This window comes from Meleagris gallopavo, chromosome 23, assembly GCF_905368555.1.
Source record: "Meleagris gallopavo chromosome 23, MGAL_WU_HG_1.1, whole genome shotgun sequence".
NCBI classification, from domain to species: Eukaryota; Metazoa; Chordata; class Aves; order Galliformes; family Phasianidae; genus Meleagris; species Meleagris gallopavo.
Window position 1 is genome coordinate 3,762,730 of NC_139426.1, and position 14,759 is coordinate 3,777,488.

The 14,759-nt window shown below is 44.0% G+C and overlaps 1 protein-coding gene across 1 annotated transcript in view; it reads left to right on the forward strand.

Moving 5' to 3' along the window:
• The window catches only part of PEX14 (peroxisomal biogenesis factor 14), a 72,909-nt gene that overhangs the window by 15,435 nt on the left and 42,715 nt on the right, over window positions 1–14,759 (forward strand). The window lies entirely within an intron of this gene.

Sequence of the window (14,759 nt, forward strand, 5' to 3'; positions counted from 1 at the left end):
TAGAGTGAGCTCCGCTCCCTGTAATTATTTAACATTATATGCTGATATAAATTGTAACAGTTAAAGAATGGTAATGAGTAGCAAAAAAACACAAACTTAACCTTAGAAATGGCAGAGTCAGCTCTTAAAACAACAGCCAGCAACTTTCGCTGTTCTCTGCCTTTTCCCAAGTCCATATGCACAGTATTGTGCATACATTACGTGTGTGCGTGTGTGTTCATGCTCGCACTGGCAGCTGTGCCAGGCAGGGCTGTAATTATGCAGAACGTACTGTGAAACTTATGCACACACTCGTAATTACATACAGTGCCTACGTACAGCAAGTTTTATCTCTCTGCAGCTCGGCTTCTTGATGGGTTGCTCTGATAGGTGCTGGAGCGGGGGCTGCCGTGCCGGGAGGGTGCGGGGGTCGGCGGAGAGCCGAAGGGTGTCACTGTTGCTCCGTGCAGGCTCTGCTGCCGGTGGGTTTGTCTGGCAGTAAAAGCTGGACTTTGGAAGTAGTATTTTTGGCTATAAACATCTACAGCATTCACACATAATTTATATGTAAAGTGCATGTCCGTGCAGCTCCGCTTATGTGTGGGTGGAGTGAGTGGAGGCAGTTCCATTGTGCGTTAGCTGACTTTTTTTCCCCAGTTTCTCTTGCCTTCTATAGCATTTTTGTCCCAAAGTGGCATGCGGGGTGGCCAGCTGCTGGTTACATTCTGCTTCAGAGACTTCTGCTGTTCATCAGCGGAGGTGACCCGATTCCTGTGTGAAATCTGCCTGTGAACATAAAAGTAGGGGCACGTTTTTAATTTTAAGGAAAAAAAAATTACGGTGTGCACTGTTGTGGTGTAGAAATGACAAAATTACAGTTGCTGTAGATTTTTGAAGACCTTCAGAGCTGTTGGACTTAAAAGGTACTGCAAGAGCTCATTGACAAAGCAGGTTTGCATGAAAACAGTTCATCAATACCATATGGAAACTTTCACCGATTGAAAATGGAAATTAGAGAGAAAACCCATGTAAATAGCAAAGCAAATGTATTTTGCAAAGACTTCTTTGTACCGTCCGTCCCTTCTGATTTCAGGTAGGGAGTGGAAGCTGGCGTACAGGCTCAGCTTGTACTTGATTTGCAGAGCAGCGTGATGGTCTGTTGGGCTGCGTTGGCAGCATGGACCTGTGCCAGACTTCACCACAATTCATACTGTGTCAGTTTAATAAATGCACTACTTAAATTATGAAATTACAAAAGAAAAAAGAGAATGCACTTATTCAGACTCTTAATACATTAAAAATAAGGCATTAAAACACTGCCTTTCTTTTTTTTTCCTTCCAGAATCAATAATGAACAGGAAGGGTTGTAGACATTAACAGTCATGGACATTCAAACTCTTATACATAAATTATCTTAGAAAAATGCACATAAGACTTGAATAATGTAAATACATTAATGCATTTAATAATTTAAACATTAAAGCGCATGCAGGAATTCGTGGCAGAAGCTGTTCTGAGATAAGGAACGGTCCTGGAAGTTGTGTGTCCCAAGATCGATGGCTGGTTTCTCCTTGAGAAACTCTCTGGGGAAGTTGAGCTGTGCAAGCGGAGTGACCGCCTGGCCTGAGAAATCCAGGGCGTTCAGCAGCTCTTCTGCTTTTTACCTCCCATTCTCTTACCTCCACATGCAGGAACACACACATGCAGAACATCCCATGGTCCAGAAAAGGCCAGTGTGCATTTTGACATTTCTCTTTTGCATGTGTGCTGCAGTTTGACCGTGAATGGGATGAAATAGCTTCAAAGAATATCTCGGCTAGAGGTAAAAACCCACCAAATGCTATAGAAACTGCCTGCAGGAGGTCGCAGGGCTGTCTGCTTCCATGCAGGGCAGGTAGGAAAAACTGTTTGGACATTACGTGGGTTCTGATCTACCTGTTCTCTTGGGAGGCAGGAAGGTGGAGTGCTAAATACAAAGAGCAAGGTGGGGATCCTCGTCTTCTAGGGCTTTGCACGGACCTGTAATTCAGACTGCATCCCAGCTGCTGGTGCAACAATGTCAGCTGGGGAGAGGGAGGCTTGGGGAAGTAGTGCTCTCCAGGAATGCTCATCTCATTCTTGGAGCCCTGAAAACCATAAGGTTGGTTCCAGCGTAACAGCAACCAAGGGATTTGTTCTGTTCTTGCCTCTGCTCTCCTCTGGACTGAACACCTTCAGGGCTGTAGTAGTACCCAGCTGGCCTGCCAGGGACTCCCCATGCCAGGTGTTTTCCTGAGATTTTAGAGCTGTGTAATTTTTGCGGATGTAATTAGGTTTGAAAGGTGTTGCAGGAACCCCTCATGCCATGTCCCGTGGCTCACGGCCTGGCTTTCTTTGCCTTTTCTGCTGGGAAGAGGACAGGTGCTTTGGAGGTCATTGGTAACCACAGTCCCACTCACAAAGTGATGTAAGTTATCCTGCTTAGGCCTAGATACTGAAATGATGGAACTAATAAAACAGAGCTTAGTCTGATCCCAAAGGGAGAAGAGTTGGGTTGGTTAATTAAAGGAGCCTGGCACGGGGTACCTAGTAATTATAGGTGCAAGAAGTCTGAATTTGAAGAGAACAGTACAGCTGGAGAAGGATAGGGAGGCACCCAGAACTCTGCAGGCGGTGGGCAAGAATGCAGCAAAACCAGATCTGGAAATCAGAGTCTGGCAGAATTCCTTGGTGAATTCTTATTTATGCCATTTTTTAATGAGGACCTGAATCTCTCCTTATGCATTTATGTTTTTGCATGCGCATGCGTACATACAATTCCAGTTACACCCTATGGCTAAGAGGGTGATTTTATTAAAGACCAGAAGAGTGAGAGACAGATGTTTTAAGAGACACAGGCCTTGCCTGTAGTGGTTTGGAATAATTAATGCTGACTGCTGCATTGGTTACATTATCAATGATGCTACTTTATCTTGAGCATCGTCTCATCACCCATGAGTCTGTATCACTGTAGGGCAGAGCTTTTAAAGGCAAAGGGGCTGAAGCCACCAGGACCAGCTGGGAAACTGCTTCTAAACTCTTATGTAGATGCAGGGTGGGGAACAGTGCTATGTCATCACCTGCTCCTCTTTATAGTTAAGTTCCTTAAAGTAGTGTTTCTCAAAGTTAGGTTATGACCCCCACAGGGATGCAAAAGGCTTCAAAGGAAGTCACCAAGTTACTAGCCAGTAAACAGCTTTCAACTCTTAATTGCTATCAGGAGTTCTGTTTCTCCTAGTTTGAAGAGTTAGCATTTATTCCAGTAACTCTCATTTTCCTGAAGGAGCTTGCTGCCATTTCAGCCTCAGGAATGTGGGATGAGCCACCAGGATAGATGAGTGCAAAAGGAGTCAAGCCTGCCTAAAGTTTGAGAAGCAGTGCTTTAGCAAATGTTACTTTCAAGGGATGAGATCTGCAAATGTTCTCTGAAATGGGTCTATTAACTTTACCTGATGAAAGATAAAGACAGTTATTTTGTCCCCAATGGAGTTCTCAGCAGTCCCCATCTGGGGCAGGTAGGACTGTCTGTGCGGAAAAGTATCATTTGTTTTACTGCTCAGGAGTAAATAATGTGTGTAGGAGACTATAGCTCTTGTTCCAGCCTAATAGCTGACTTGCTGTATGCTGGTGGATGGATCACGCTAAGAAATGGAATGCCAGCACAGAACAAGAGAAGCACCAGTTTTGCCATGATAAAGAAGATGTTCTGCAGCAGAAAATGTGAGAGTTTGACTTGTGTATTGACTTGTGCATGTGCTGCTTGGCTGTTGTAACTGTAAAACAAATGTCTACTTGGGACACCTTTTTTTTCTTTTATATATGTTGCAGTAGAACAGGGGAATGTTTATGGTCAGCTGACCGGACCTTATAGCTTCTGACCACCTGCACAAAGCCAGAGCTGAATGCCTTTGATTTTCCCATTGCAAGCAGGCAGCACCCCTCTGTGCCTGGAATACGTTGTGAGCCTCCCACGTCTCAGAGAGAGAGGCATCGATGGTGGTAGGAATGGGGTGTGTCCTGCACACGTGGGAAGCTCCTGCAGGGGATTTTTCATAATCCAGGGCCTGCTGAGGAGAGGACTTGAGTGATGGGATGCTCTGGACGGGGCCTGCAGGGAAAACGAAGGAGTGGGTGGGGATCTCCCTAGGCTCTCACGGCTTAACGGCCACATTTAACTGGATTTAAGAGGCGTAAGCATTTCTAGTAAATCTGCAATATCACAACCTGCTTTCTGCTTTTCCAGCTTTGTCTCCATGGGGGTATTCCATGCATTATCCCATTTCACAGCCTGAACTTTTGCCCCTATTTAGAGGATTACATGGGGCAGAAATGTAAGAAGAAAGGGAATCTTGCCACTATCCCACCCCATTATCTCTGTAACTCTGTATCTATCTCACTGTCAGTTCTCACAGGAGCCAAGCCTTCTGCTTTCCAAAACCTTGCTATGAAATTGCTGATTCAAGCAGGTAGCAACTTGAGGACTCCTTGCAGGATAAACGCCTCTTGCTTGCTCCCATGGCACTGGGATTTCCTCTCTGATTTATCATGCTCAGGTCTGCTGATGCCCCTTGACATAACTGTGCATGCTGCGGTGGTGTGAACGTCACTTATATATGCCATATTCGTTTCTGGAAACGTGGTGGGAGTGTAGGACAACTGAAACAACATATCCTGCTGAGAGAAGAGGGAAGGATAGCCTGGCTCTTCCTTTCGCAGCCTCTTGTGGTGGGATGAAGGTTTTGACAGCCTAATTCAGCATTTAGAGGAAGACAGAGCCAAGCAGAAAGGTTCCCCCCCACCCACTCCTTACAGCCCAGCTGTGACAAACTGTCAGATAATTAACAAATCAAGACCTCCTATTAGCCTTGTCCCCGACGCACTGAAGCAGCTCCTATGTTGCATGTGTCCTTTAGCAAATGTCTGTACTTTATGGCTACAGAGTGAGGTAGTGAGATCGCTTCAGAAAGGCAAAGGGTTCTATAATGTGCCAGAGTGCAGATGTTTCCAGGAGTGGAAGAAGTTGTCTCCAAAAGAAAATGGTAGACAGTGGATGGGAGAAGTGTGCTGTGTCTGGGTGGGACCTACTGTAACTGCACAGTGTGGTGGTATGGGGTGTCTTCTAGGAATAAAGGGGCGAAAAACGTGTGGAATTATTGAGTCCTTCTGATTTTTACAGAAAATGACATAAATTGAAACAGCAGTTGATAGCTGTGGTTGGTGTTGTTGTTTTGTTTCGTTTTACTGGACTAACCAAGACTATAACAATTACAAGCCAAGAAATGTGGGTTGTAGTACAAAAAGATGTAATGCTAAGGCCTTAGTATAGTGCTGTGGATATTACGTTGGTGCCCTTTTGTTTCTGCCTTCATGTTGTTGAAGCACCATAGATCAGCCCCAAGTAAGTCGTCTTTACTTTGGCTCCACACATCTGAAGAATGAGGAAGGCTGTCAGTATCCTTCTAGTTAAAGATGTTAAATACACCCAAGCCATTGGTTCCAGAGTCTAACGCATGTTAAAGGAGAGAGTGAGATCTAATTGCATCAAAGCTACTCTTAAGTTCATGTATGTGGAGCCCATCAAGCTGAAAGCATCCAGACAGCATCTGCTGTTATCAAATCACTCTTGAGTCGAGCTAATTAAAATAGAGCTTCATTTTTCTGAACCATTGTTTGGCAGGAATTCGAAACAGATCTAACCCAATTTCTGTGTGTTTATGAGCCTTTATTATATCAAAAGTACTTTTCTGTAAATGTACAGGGCAGTGTTAAATGAATTGATCCGCACTGTATCACTGTAGATGCACTATGGACTTCCTAATGATTTCTGTTCTATTTTTTTCCAGATATACCCCAGAAAGCTTGCTTTGTCCCTTATCGTGTCATCTTCTTTCTCTCTTTTCCTTTCTGTCTCGCTCTCAAGGAAGTAAATGTCCTTGTATTCCTTTATTTCATATCCTCCTCCTCCACTCTGTTGGGATTTTTTGTATTATTAAAACATTTACACATTTGCTGCCACATGCAAACGCAGAATAATAAAACAGGACTCTTTATACTCCAAACAGGAGCAGAGGATCTCTCACCACAGATTCTTACCCAGTGCTCATCCCTGTTGATCACGAGGGAAGGAGCGGAGGGGAATCTAAATGTTGCTATGTTTAACTGTTTGGTATGGTGGTTTTTTTCCTTCTTTTTTCTTTTTAAAGCATTTTACATTTCAGCATGCAGATCCCAGGTACCACCTTCCTCTTTATAATGTGCTACATATCAAATACAAAAGTTAGAAACATAGAAATTGCTCCCTGAAGACAAGTGATACTCTGGGGCATCTGAAAGCTAATTTGTGAATATTTGCTGCAGAAAGAGAATACCACACATAGGGCCAGGCAGTTCTGAGCGTGTGAGTGTGACTAGCAGCCCAGTGAAACAAAGAAGGCAGAAAATAACTGTTTTGCTGGCACCCGGTCCTTGCAGTCTGAGCACTCTTCTTCTCATACCGTTAAGGCTTAAATTTATTTCTAAGCAGTGGGTTCATACTAAGGAAAAGGATCTTAAGATTTAGCTTTAGATTAAAATCCTTTCAGTGATCTGTCAGGAAATCTCCCTTAAAAGGCAGTAAAGACTACAGGACTTTTAAAAATAAATGGGCAAAATACGAAAAAGTGAATAGGAGAGAACAGTCCGACAATAGCTGAAAGACAGGAAATGAGGCCTTTTAATTTTTCTGTCCTTTTGTGTAGTTTGAGGAAATTTGCTGCTTCTAACTCAATTAAATTACGTTGGAATGGAATTTCAGTGCATTATATTTTGCATTTAATGCAGGCTACTCTGAATGTGTATACTCAGCTCCTCTGTGTAAAGCTTAAGAGCAGCACACATAGATTGATACCGGAAGCAAGTTTGGCATTTTGCTGTAAGCAAACCAATGATAAGGTTCTGTGAGATGCTCCCAAACTTATCAAGTGTTATCTCGTGCTCTGTGGTTTTAGAGAGATGAAGAAAATTGTTACTCAGAAGATTGGTCTCCTGCTCATTGACTGTTACCCTCTTCTGATTTCTCTTTTAAAAAAAACGAAGTGAATTTAATGCTGACAAAAAGCAGCAGGGTCACAGTATGCAGAAAGACAAAGCCTTGAGTGGAGCATGGGCATTGCACTGTGTGCTTTTTGTCGAGTCTGGTAAAGGAGACCGAGGAGGAGGGCACTACTGTGAGGGACTTGGCTCACCTCACTCTCTATTCATCCCCTCTCCTCTCTTTTGAGCCCACCGAGGTGGGCAGGAGCTGCTTGCTTGTCCACCAACCACCTTGTGAGTGCGGTCAGTTTTCCAGCAAAGGGCTACAATACAATGGCTTTGAGAGAGGAATTTTTGGTAGAACACAGCAAAGGAGGTAAATCCTGATTCCCTTTAATGGAAGAGTAATTCAAACAGTATTTCTGGTCACATCACAGCGAGTACAGAATGAATGTGTGGTAGCTAAGAATATCTTCATGGGCTCCCCAGCATTTCCTGCCCCTGCAATAGTTGCTGTGGCTGCTGCTGCAGAAGGAAGCTTGCCATTCTAGCAAGAAGCACACGTTCCCTTTTCGTTTTACAACAACAACAACAAAGTCAAGCATTTGGTCTAAGGATCCAAAAGCCCAGGAAATGCATCTCTCGGGCTCCTCGTCAATTTGGAACCTAATGAAATATAGAAAATACTCAATAAAAGCGCCTTTATTACTTTAAATGTTTAAATGTGGAGTTTTTAGCCATCAGGTTAATGTTTTTGTATCATTTTTTGATTTGATTGTGAGCACTTTTCCAGGTATCTCTACCACTTGAGCACTAATTGGATTTCCACAGATAAACGGTGCTAGCTGCAGCCCTTACATCACTGCGTTTTTACTTCATCATCATTTTATTTGTTTTTACTGTAAAGGTTAATAAATCTTGGTATGTTTAGAGTATGAAACAAGGCAGGCAGGCTAAGAACCGCAGTGTGGAGGGGTGAAGTTTATATGCTGCTTTCTCAAATCTGAGGGGTGGAAGGAGAAGCAGCAAGCCTTCTGTGGCATGTCTAATGGGCTGCTGGGTGTGTTAGTCAGCCAACTGGTGCTCCATAATCTTCAAGATAAAAAGCGTTGATCTCTCCACTAGTTCTCAGACAGAACTGTAAGGCATTTGAATTGGGTTACCATTGATTTAAGGTGGGGTGAGGACTCAGTAGCATGGATCTGCTTAAAAAGGGAGATGTGGAAATTATATTATTTAATATTTTAAGGAAAATTTGAAGCTTTACAGTGCAAGTGCACCTGAGTTCCCTCTGGATTTTAAAGGAGGATCATATAGAATTCCTTAACTAATTGAATGCAGATTTTAGTCAAGACTTGGATTGCAAATAAATTTCAGTAAGAATTGACCAGAATCCCACACACTTGCTGTCTCACCTATTTGTCCAAGAAGTCATGTATTTTTTACCAGTCTCACAATTTCCTGGAAGGTGGGCATGAATTCCTACCACAGGGAAGCTGCTGCAGCATCACCCTCAGCTTCCAGCAGTGTGCAAGCCCTCGTTGGTCTGACAGGGTTAAAATTGTGTATTTCAAACATTTCCTCCCACTTTTGGACTTTGTAGGCTTAACAGCAATAGATCGAACAGCCTGTACTTGAGCCAAAGCAGCTGTGAAGGCTGAATCTTCTTTCTTCTGTTACAAAGCCAGAATGCTGCTGTGGATCAGCACGGCCCTGAGCTCAGTGCCAGCACTGCTGCAGGGTCCAGCTCTCTACGTCCTTACCTTCCTGCTGATCCCTTGCTGTGGAGCGGACCCAGATTTCAGAGAGGTTGCTGATGTTCTCTGCAGCATTCATCAAGGAAAAAGCTGTTTTCTTTTTTTCCTGAAGTGAGTAATTGTTTATTAATTTTTCAGCACATAAGGCGTATAATTATGATAGTCCCTGACATGTGCTGGCTGTGCCAAGGTTTAAGGAAAACAAAAACCAGTAGAATTGCAATTTTGAACCTCTGATTTTGTAGATCTCCCTGGTTTGAACCCGAATTTCCATGTCAAAAGTAGGCAGGAGCACCCTGACTTAAGTGTAATTAGAACTAATTCTCTTAGACATTTTAATTTAGTTTAGGATTGGGGGAGTCTTATTCGAGCGTTTCAAGAGAGAGAAGTTGCTGATCAGTATGCGTGATTTTTTGTGCATGCAGGTTGCTGCATTGGAGCAGCATCCTGATTTTTTCCTGCCACCTATATGCTTTGTTTCTTTAAACAGTGAATGTAACACATCCGTGCAAAATGCCAAATTGACCCCATGGGAAAGCAAACTCATTCTTTGTAGAATATTAATGGCTTGGGCAGCTCCGGTGGAAACATTCCCCATGTTAGCCCTTATTTTGTGTTTTGTTCCTGTTCTAGAGGAAGCATCCTCCGGAGGTGACAGGGAAGCTCAGTTGCTTTTGGAATTGCTCATGCAAGTGCCTGCTTATGAAGGAGAAATTTTGTGATGTGTGCTTTTTTCTGTTGAGAACTGGACAAAGACAAGGGACGCAGCTGCTTTTGAATCTATAAAATTATTACATTTGTAATCCCTATAGATAGGCAGCTCTGGCCAATCACATTTCTTGTCCCTTACTTACTTTTTCCCTTAATGGGGCAATTAACAGCAGGAACAAAGTGCATGGTCTGCTCAGCCTTTATTATTTGTGCTGCAATAAGTGACTAGGAGGCCAGTTGCAGACCAGCACCAGGCACTCTGCAAACACAGGGTAAAAAGACAATTCTTGTCCCAAAGAGCTCTAAGTACAATATTAAATTTACATTAAGGTCCTCCAGTATTCTAAGCCTTTCTCCTTTTGATATTACTTCCCAACTGCTGTGGTTTGCATGATTTATTGGGCACCTGTCACAATTTCTAGCTTCTTTCGTGTTTCCTGCATGAAACCTTTTGTTTGCTAGGTTCTGGTGATCCAAATAGCTTCCTCCTGTATCTCCTTTTGTATTCTCACTTTAGATCTTCCATGCAGTAATGCCAGCACAGCCCATTGACTTCACCCCCAGGAATTGGGGTTTTGTTGCAGGAGGGAAAGCACCCTGTTTCTAAGCTGTATTTCCTATGGAGCTATTAAGTGAATTTCCCAGGGCTCTCTGAAATGGGATTCTTGAAAAGAGAAATTGAAGGAAGGATAGCTTGCTGATTTTTCATGTACATTTGAGTTATTTCAGTCTGAAGTGCCTTTACTATCTTCTTCCACAGATGGGATATATTTTCAATTCTCTTGCATTAAATTTCAACCATTGTATTACTAGCATTTACTGATCTCTTGACTATGGAATTAGGAGATCTAAGTGAGCCTGAACAATGATCCTGTTCTGCTGCTTCTCTTTGATTGATGTGGCCTTCTGGAGCCTTCAATAGCTGTTTTAGTACTCAGCACAGTTGTTAGATGTGACATAGGCTTCCTATACTTAAGTCATCTTCAAGCTCCCTAGCATGTGAATGAAGCTCCAGCAGTCCTTGTCTGCCCTGCAGTGAAAAGAATGAAGATGTGGTAAATTACTGCTTCGTTGTTTTTAATCCTTGTGTGTGCCTGTGAAGATAGCAGGGTGAAAGAGTTTTCTTTCACCAGTGGTTGTAAGCAAGCTCCCTAGGACTGGCCATAGGGGGAGAGAAGGGAAGGTGAGAGCTGGAGGTGCTGCCGTCTGTTCCCCTGAAGACTGTGTCATGCATTTTATTTAGTTGTAGAGCCACAGGATGATCTCACAGTTCTGCTGTAGTGAGCATCTTGGACACTGAGTCATTACATTCCTTTGGAGTGATTCAACTCAACAACTTGACACTCGCATTAATTTTACGGTGCAGATCCCTCAGCTTCCTTCTGTAAGCGGAGGAGAGCACGATGTGTGAATTGGGTGCTGTCCTGAAAAGCTACAAGATCACGTTCTCTTCAGTCAGTTCTAACCTTTCACCATCCCTCCAGCAGCTTTCCTAGGTTTTGTTGAGTTGCTTTGTTAACCTGACTGTAGCACGCTGGTTTCACCCACGCTTGGAAGCTGGATGCCCTGCCTTCTTGCATGAGATGCTGACCTCTGTGTCCGTATATTATCTGCAGGGATCCCATGCGCTCAGCTCTGAGGTTACTGCCATTTTTGTGTAAACATAACTTCAAATAATTTGCTGTCCGCTGGATCGCAGCATTATCTTCCCTCCCCCCATCTCATCTTGCTGTAATACCTTCTTTGGTGGTACTGGTGATTATAAGAAGCTTGCAACTTCATTTTAGGCAGGAGTACAAAAAGGGGATTTCTTTTAAGGTTTACATTTCCTCTGAAAGTGAGATTGTATCTTCCTTTCTCAATTAAAAATTAACTCTAGAAGAAATGTTTGTGCTACGTATTGGGTAGCATTTATTACGGCCATGTTATCAGTTTAAGACGCGCGGTTTGCTGCTGTGCTTGTGTTTCTCACAAGGTGTTTTCCCATCATTTATTGCTGCCTGCAACAGTTGATGTGGGGTTAAGCCTGATGTTCCAGCAACTCATTTGGAGATGTTCCTTTCAGAGCTACAGGCACACATAGCACGTTTTCTATCTGCCTGTAAGTACAGTTTATTGTGCGCTTCTTTTCAAGCATGGCAAAGGTTTCTTCTCCATAGTTTTATGAATGTATTACCAGAACGAGTATTATTTCTGATAAAAAGAGAGGAATTTTGTCAAGATGTCCACTCTGTTCTAAATTGAATCAGAAGAAACTGAAGATGGCAGAGATATTTCACTTTGAAAGGTGGCTACTACACAGACGAAGTTGCTCCTTTTCATAAGGGCTTTCATTCCATATATCATCGTGTTTTAAGAGAGACTTGGGTCAATAATACCATGCTTTAGAATTCCCTAAATACATATTTACACAATAGACCTTAAAATATATTAGTCTATCATGTCAGCTCCTGTACACTTCTATCAGAGATGTTTTATGTCCTTAACATATGATACAATAAAACTTTATTTTATGTAGCGTTTTTCACACAAATTGTATCCTGAAATGCATCGTGGGGTTAAATAAGACTCTCACAAGGTTAAAATTAAAGAAGCTGGAGGGTGCAGGGAAATTAAGGGGTTTGCATGGGGAATATTTACGTAAGTGAACAGTGGGAATCTGGATAGAGAGACCGCGGAGCCGGGAGGGCACGGCTGTCAAACACTGCCCGCCGGGTCCGGGGAGGGCGAGAGGGTGCGAGGGAGACGTGAGGCGTGTGCTCCTGGAACAAAGAAACCGAGAGCGGGGCTGTGCGGAGACCCTTCCGAGAGAGAGCAGCAGAAAAGAAGAAGGGAACGCCTGGGGAAGGGAGGGTGGGCGGGCGGCCGGGGCCGCGGCACACAGCCGTGCTCACTGTGGGCAGCGGGCTGGCGGGCCGTGCTGCGAGGGCAGCCGGGCTCGGGCGGCTCGGCTCGGCTCGGCTCGGCTCGGGCTGCTGCCGCCCGCTCCCAGAACGGCGTTTCTTGGTCACCCTGCGAATGTAAATGAAGCAAGGTTTTTGTGTGTGCGATAATTATAGATAAATGTATTTAAAGTAGATCTGGATTTTGTAGTCCTCGGGAAAAAGAGGAAGAGTAATTTTTTTCCCCCCCGTCCCTGTCATGTGTTCATTTTAATGAGCAATTTTAAAAAATTGAAAATAAAAGAGGAAAATGAATAGGTGTTGAACCAGCCTGTGATATGTAAATGCCAACTAGTAATTACCTAAAACCTCAATTTTCTTTCTGTTTCATCTTGCAAAACATTTCATTTCCACCGAGTGAAAACACTTCATTTGGGCCCGGCTGCCGGAGCTGCGGCGCGCCTCGGCTAGGGGGAGTCGTGGCTCCGCGCTGCGCCCCAGGGCGCGCGGCCTGAGGGCGGCGGGGGGCGGCGGGAGCGCGGGCGCTGCCGCTTCCACTCAGCTCGCAGCCGCGGAGCTCTCGGCGGGCTGTGCCCGGCACCCGGCCTTGGCCCTCCGTACTTCTTGCGACCCCTTTTTTCTTTCCTTTTGCCTCGTGCTCCCGGATCCTGCCCCTCGGGTTCGGTTTGGATCTTGCTCGTTCTTTGCTTTTGTCCTCCCTGATTCTGACTCGCGCGAATCTTGCTTTGAGCTGTATTCATTTTGCTTTTTGCTCTATTTTATATGAGGGCTTTTTCTTATTTAAAAACTTTTTTTTCTGCACAACCTGGACATGTGCCAAACTTTGTCATTTTCTGAGTTACCTCACACTAGGAATAAATTCCCGATTCTGCCCTGGTTTCAGTGGAGCCGGAGGAGCTTTGGAGAGCTCCTCTCCCTGGACGATCCCTCTGGGGGAGCGCAGCCCCCATGGGACGCCCCAGGGCTCATCCTGCGAGGAGCACAGCGGTGTCCCAGGACCCGGCCCCTTGAGCTGTGCCTGGAATTGCGAGCACAGTGCCTCTTTAGTGAGATATATGGCTTCATAATTAGCCCCTTGCATTTTTTCACGAGTGCTAGCATCAGCGTTCTATGATGTGTTTCTCTGATTAACAGCTGCTTTGCAACTATATCCGTGTGCCGCCGATAACGATGTTTGTCAAGTTGGTCCTGACAGAGCACTGATTTCTTGCTAAAATGCGGCATTTCTGTTGGAAGGGGTTTTCTTGCTCGTCGCAGCGCCAGGCTTTTAAGTCAGCCCTTGTTAAAACGTAAGTTGGCTTTAGCCTGACGCTTGTTAACAGGATTCTGGGTATCTCCTTTAGAGTAGGAGTGCAGAAACCTTTCACAGACAATTTAATCTTCTGAGCCTTGCAAACGTACAGCCGTACACTGAGGGGGTGTTGCTGTAGGCTAATATATTGATCAGTTCCATTTGCCCTATGGCTGTGGCCTTCTGCTCTGGCTGAAATAGGCTGAGCGTTTGTTGATACTGCCATATTACTGTTTTTTAATATACTGGGAAAAAAATTAATTCCAACTTCTTTTACATACGTCATGTATATTGCCAGTGTTGATTGCTTCCGCACATGTAATGTAAACTGTCTGTGCATAGTTCATGGCCTGTGCCGCCTCTGCTTAATGAAAAGAAGTGTTGCATTTAAACAGATACAGATCCACTCAGAAAGACAAAATACCATCCTCTGCAACGTATAATTCAGCCCCAACCTTTACATCACAGGTCATCTCAAAGTCTCAGTCTATCAACAAACGCTGTTTAGTAATAACCTACAGAAGGTTCCCAGCATTGGGAAATGTGTCAGAGCTCTTTCTGGCTGCACTCCCGGCAGCTTCCAATTCTCTTTTCTGTGTCGACCTCTGGTACCAAACCCTGTGGAGCTTTTAGTGATGAGGGTGTTTTGTTTTCCATTTTTGTCGTTTTAGGGTTGTTTAGGGTTGTTTGTAGTTGGTTGTTTTTTTTTCTTTCAGATGGTAGAAAGAAGGCATTTGCCATTGCATTTTAAATTTCACGGTTTATTTTTCTAATGCAAGTAACTGATAAAGTAGCTTAGATTGCTTTCCTGCAGCGTTGAGCATACTAAGAAATAAGGTTGATTTCCCCATTAACACCAAAGGGAGGGGAATTAGGAACGAGGGACCTTGGCTGTAACAGCAAAGTGCCGTGCTTTGGCCCGGAATTTCACTGGCTTGCTGCACTCCCACAACATCTGCAATAAAGTTCCTGCCTCCGTTTTATATCTTTGACATTGAAGCAGAATATTTGGCCTGAATTTATGCAATTTGGCCAGGCGCAAATACAATCCACGAAGAGTCGCATTCATCTTCTAATTAGAAAATCAAA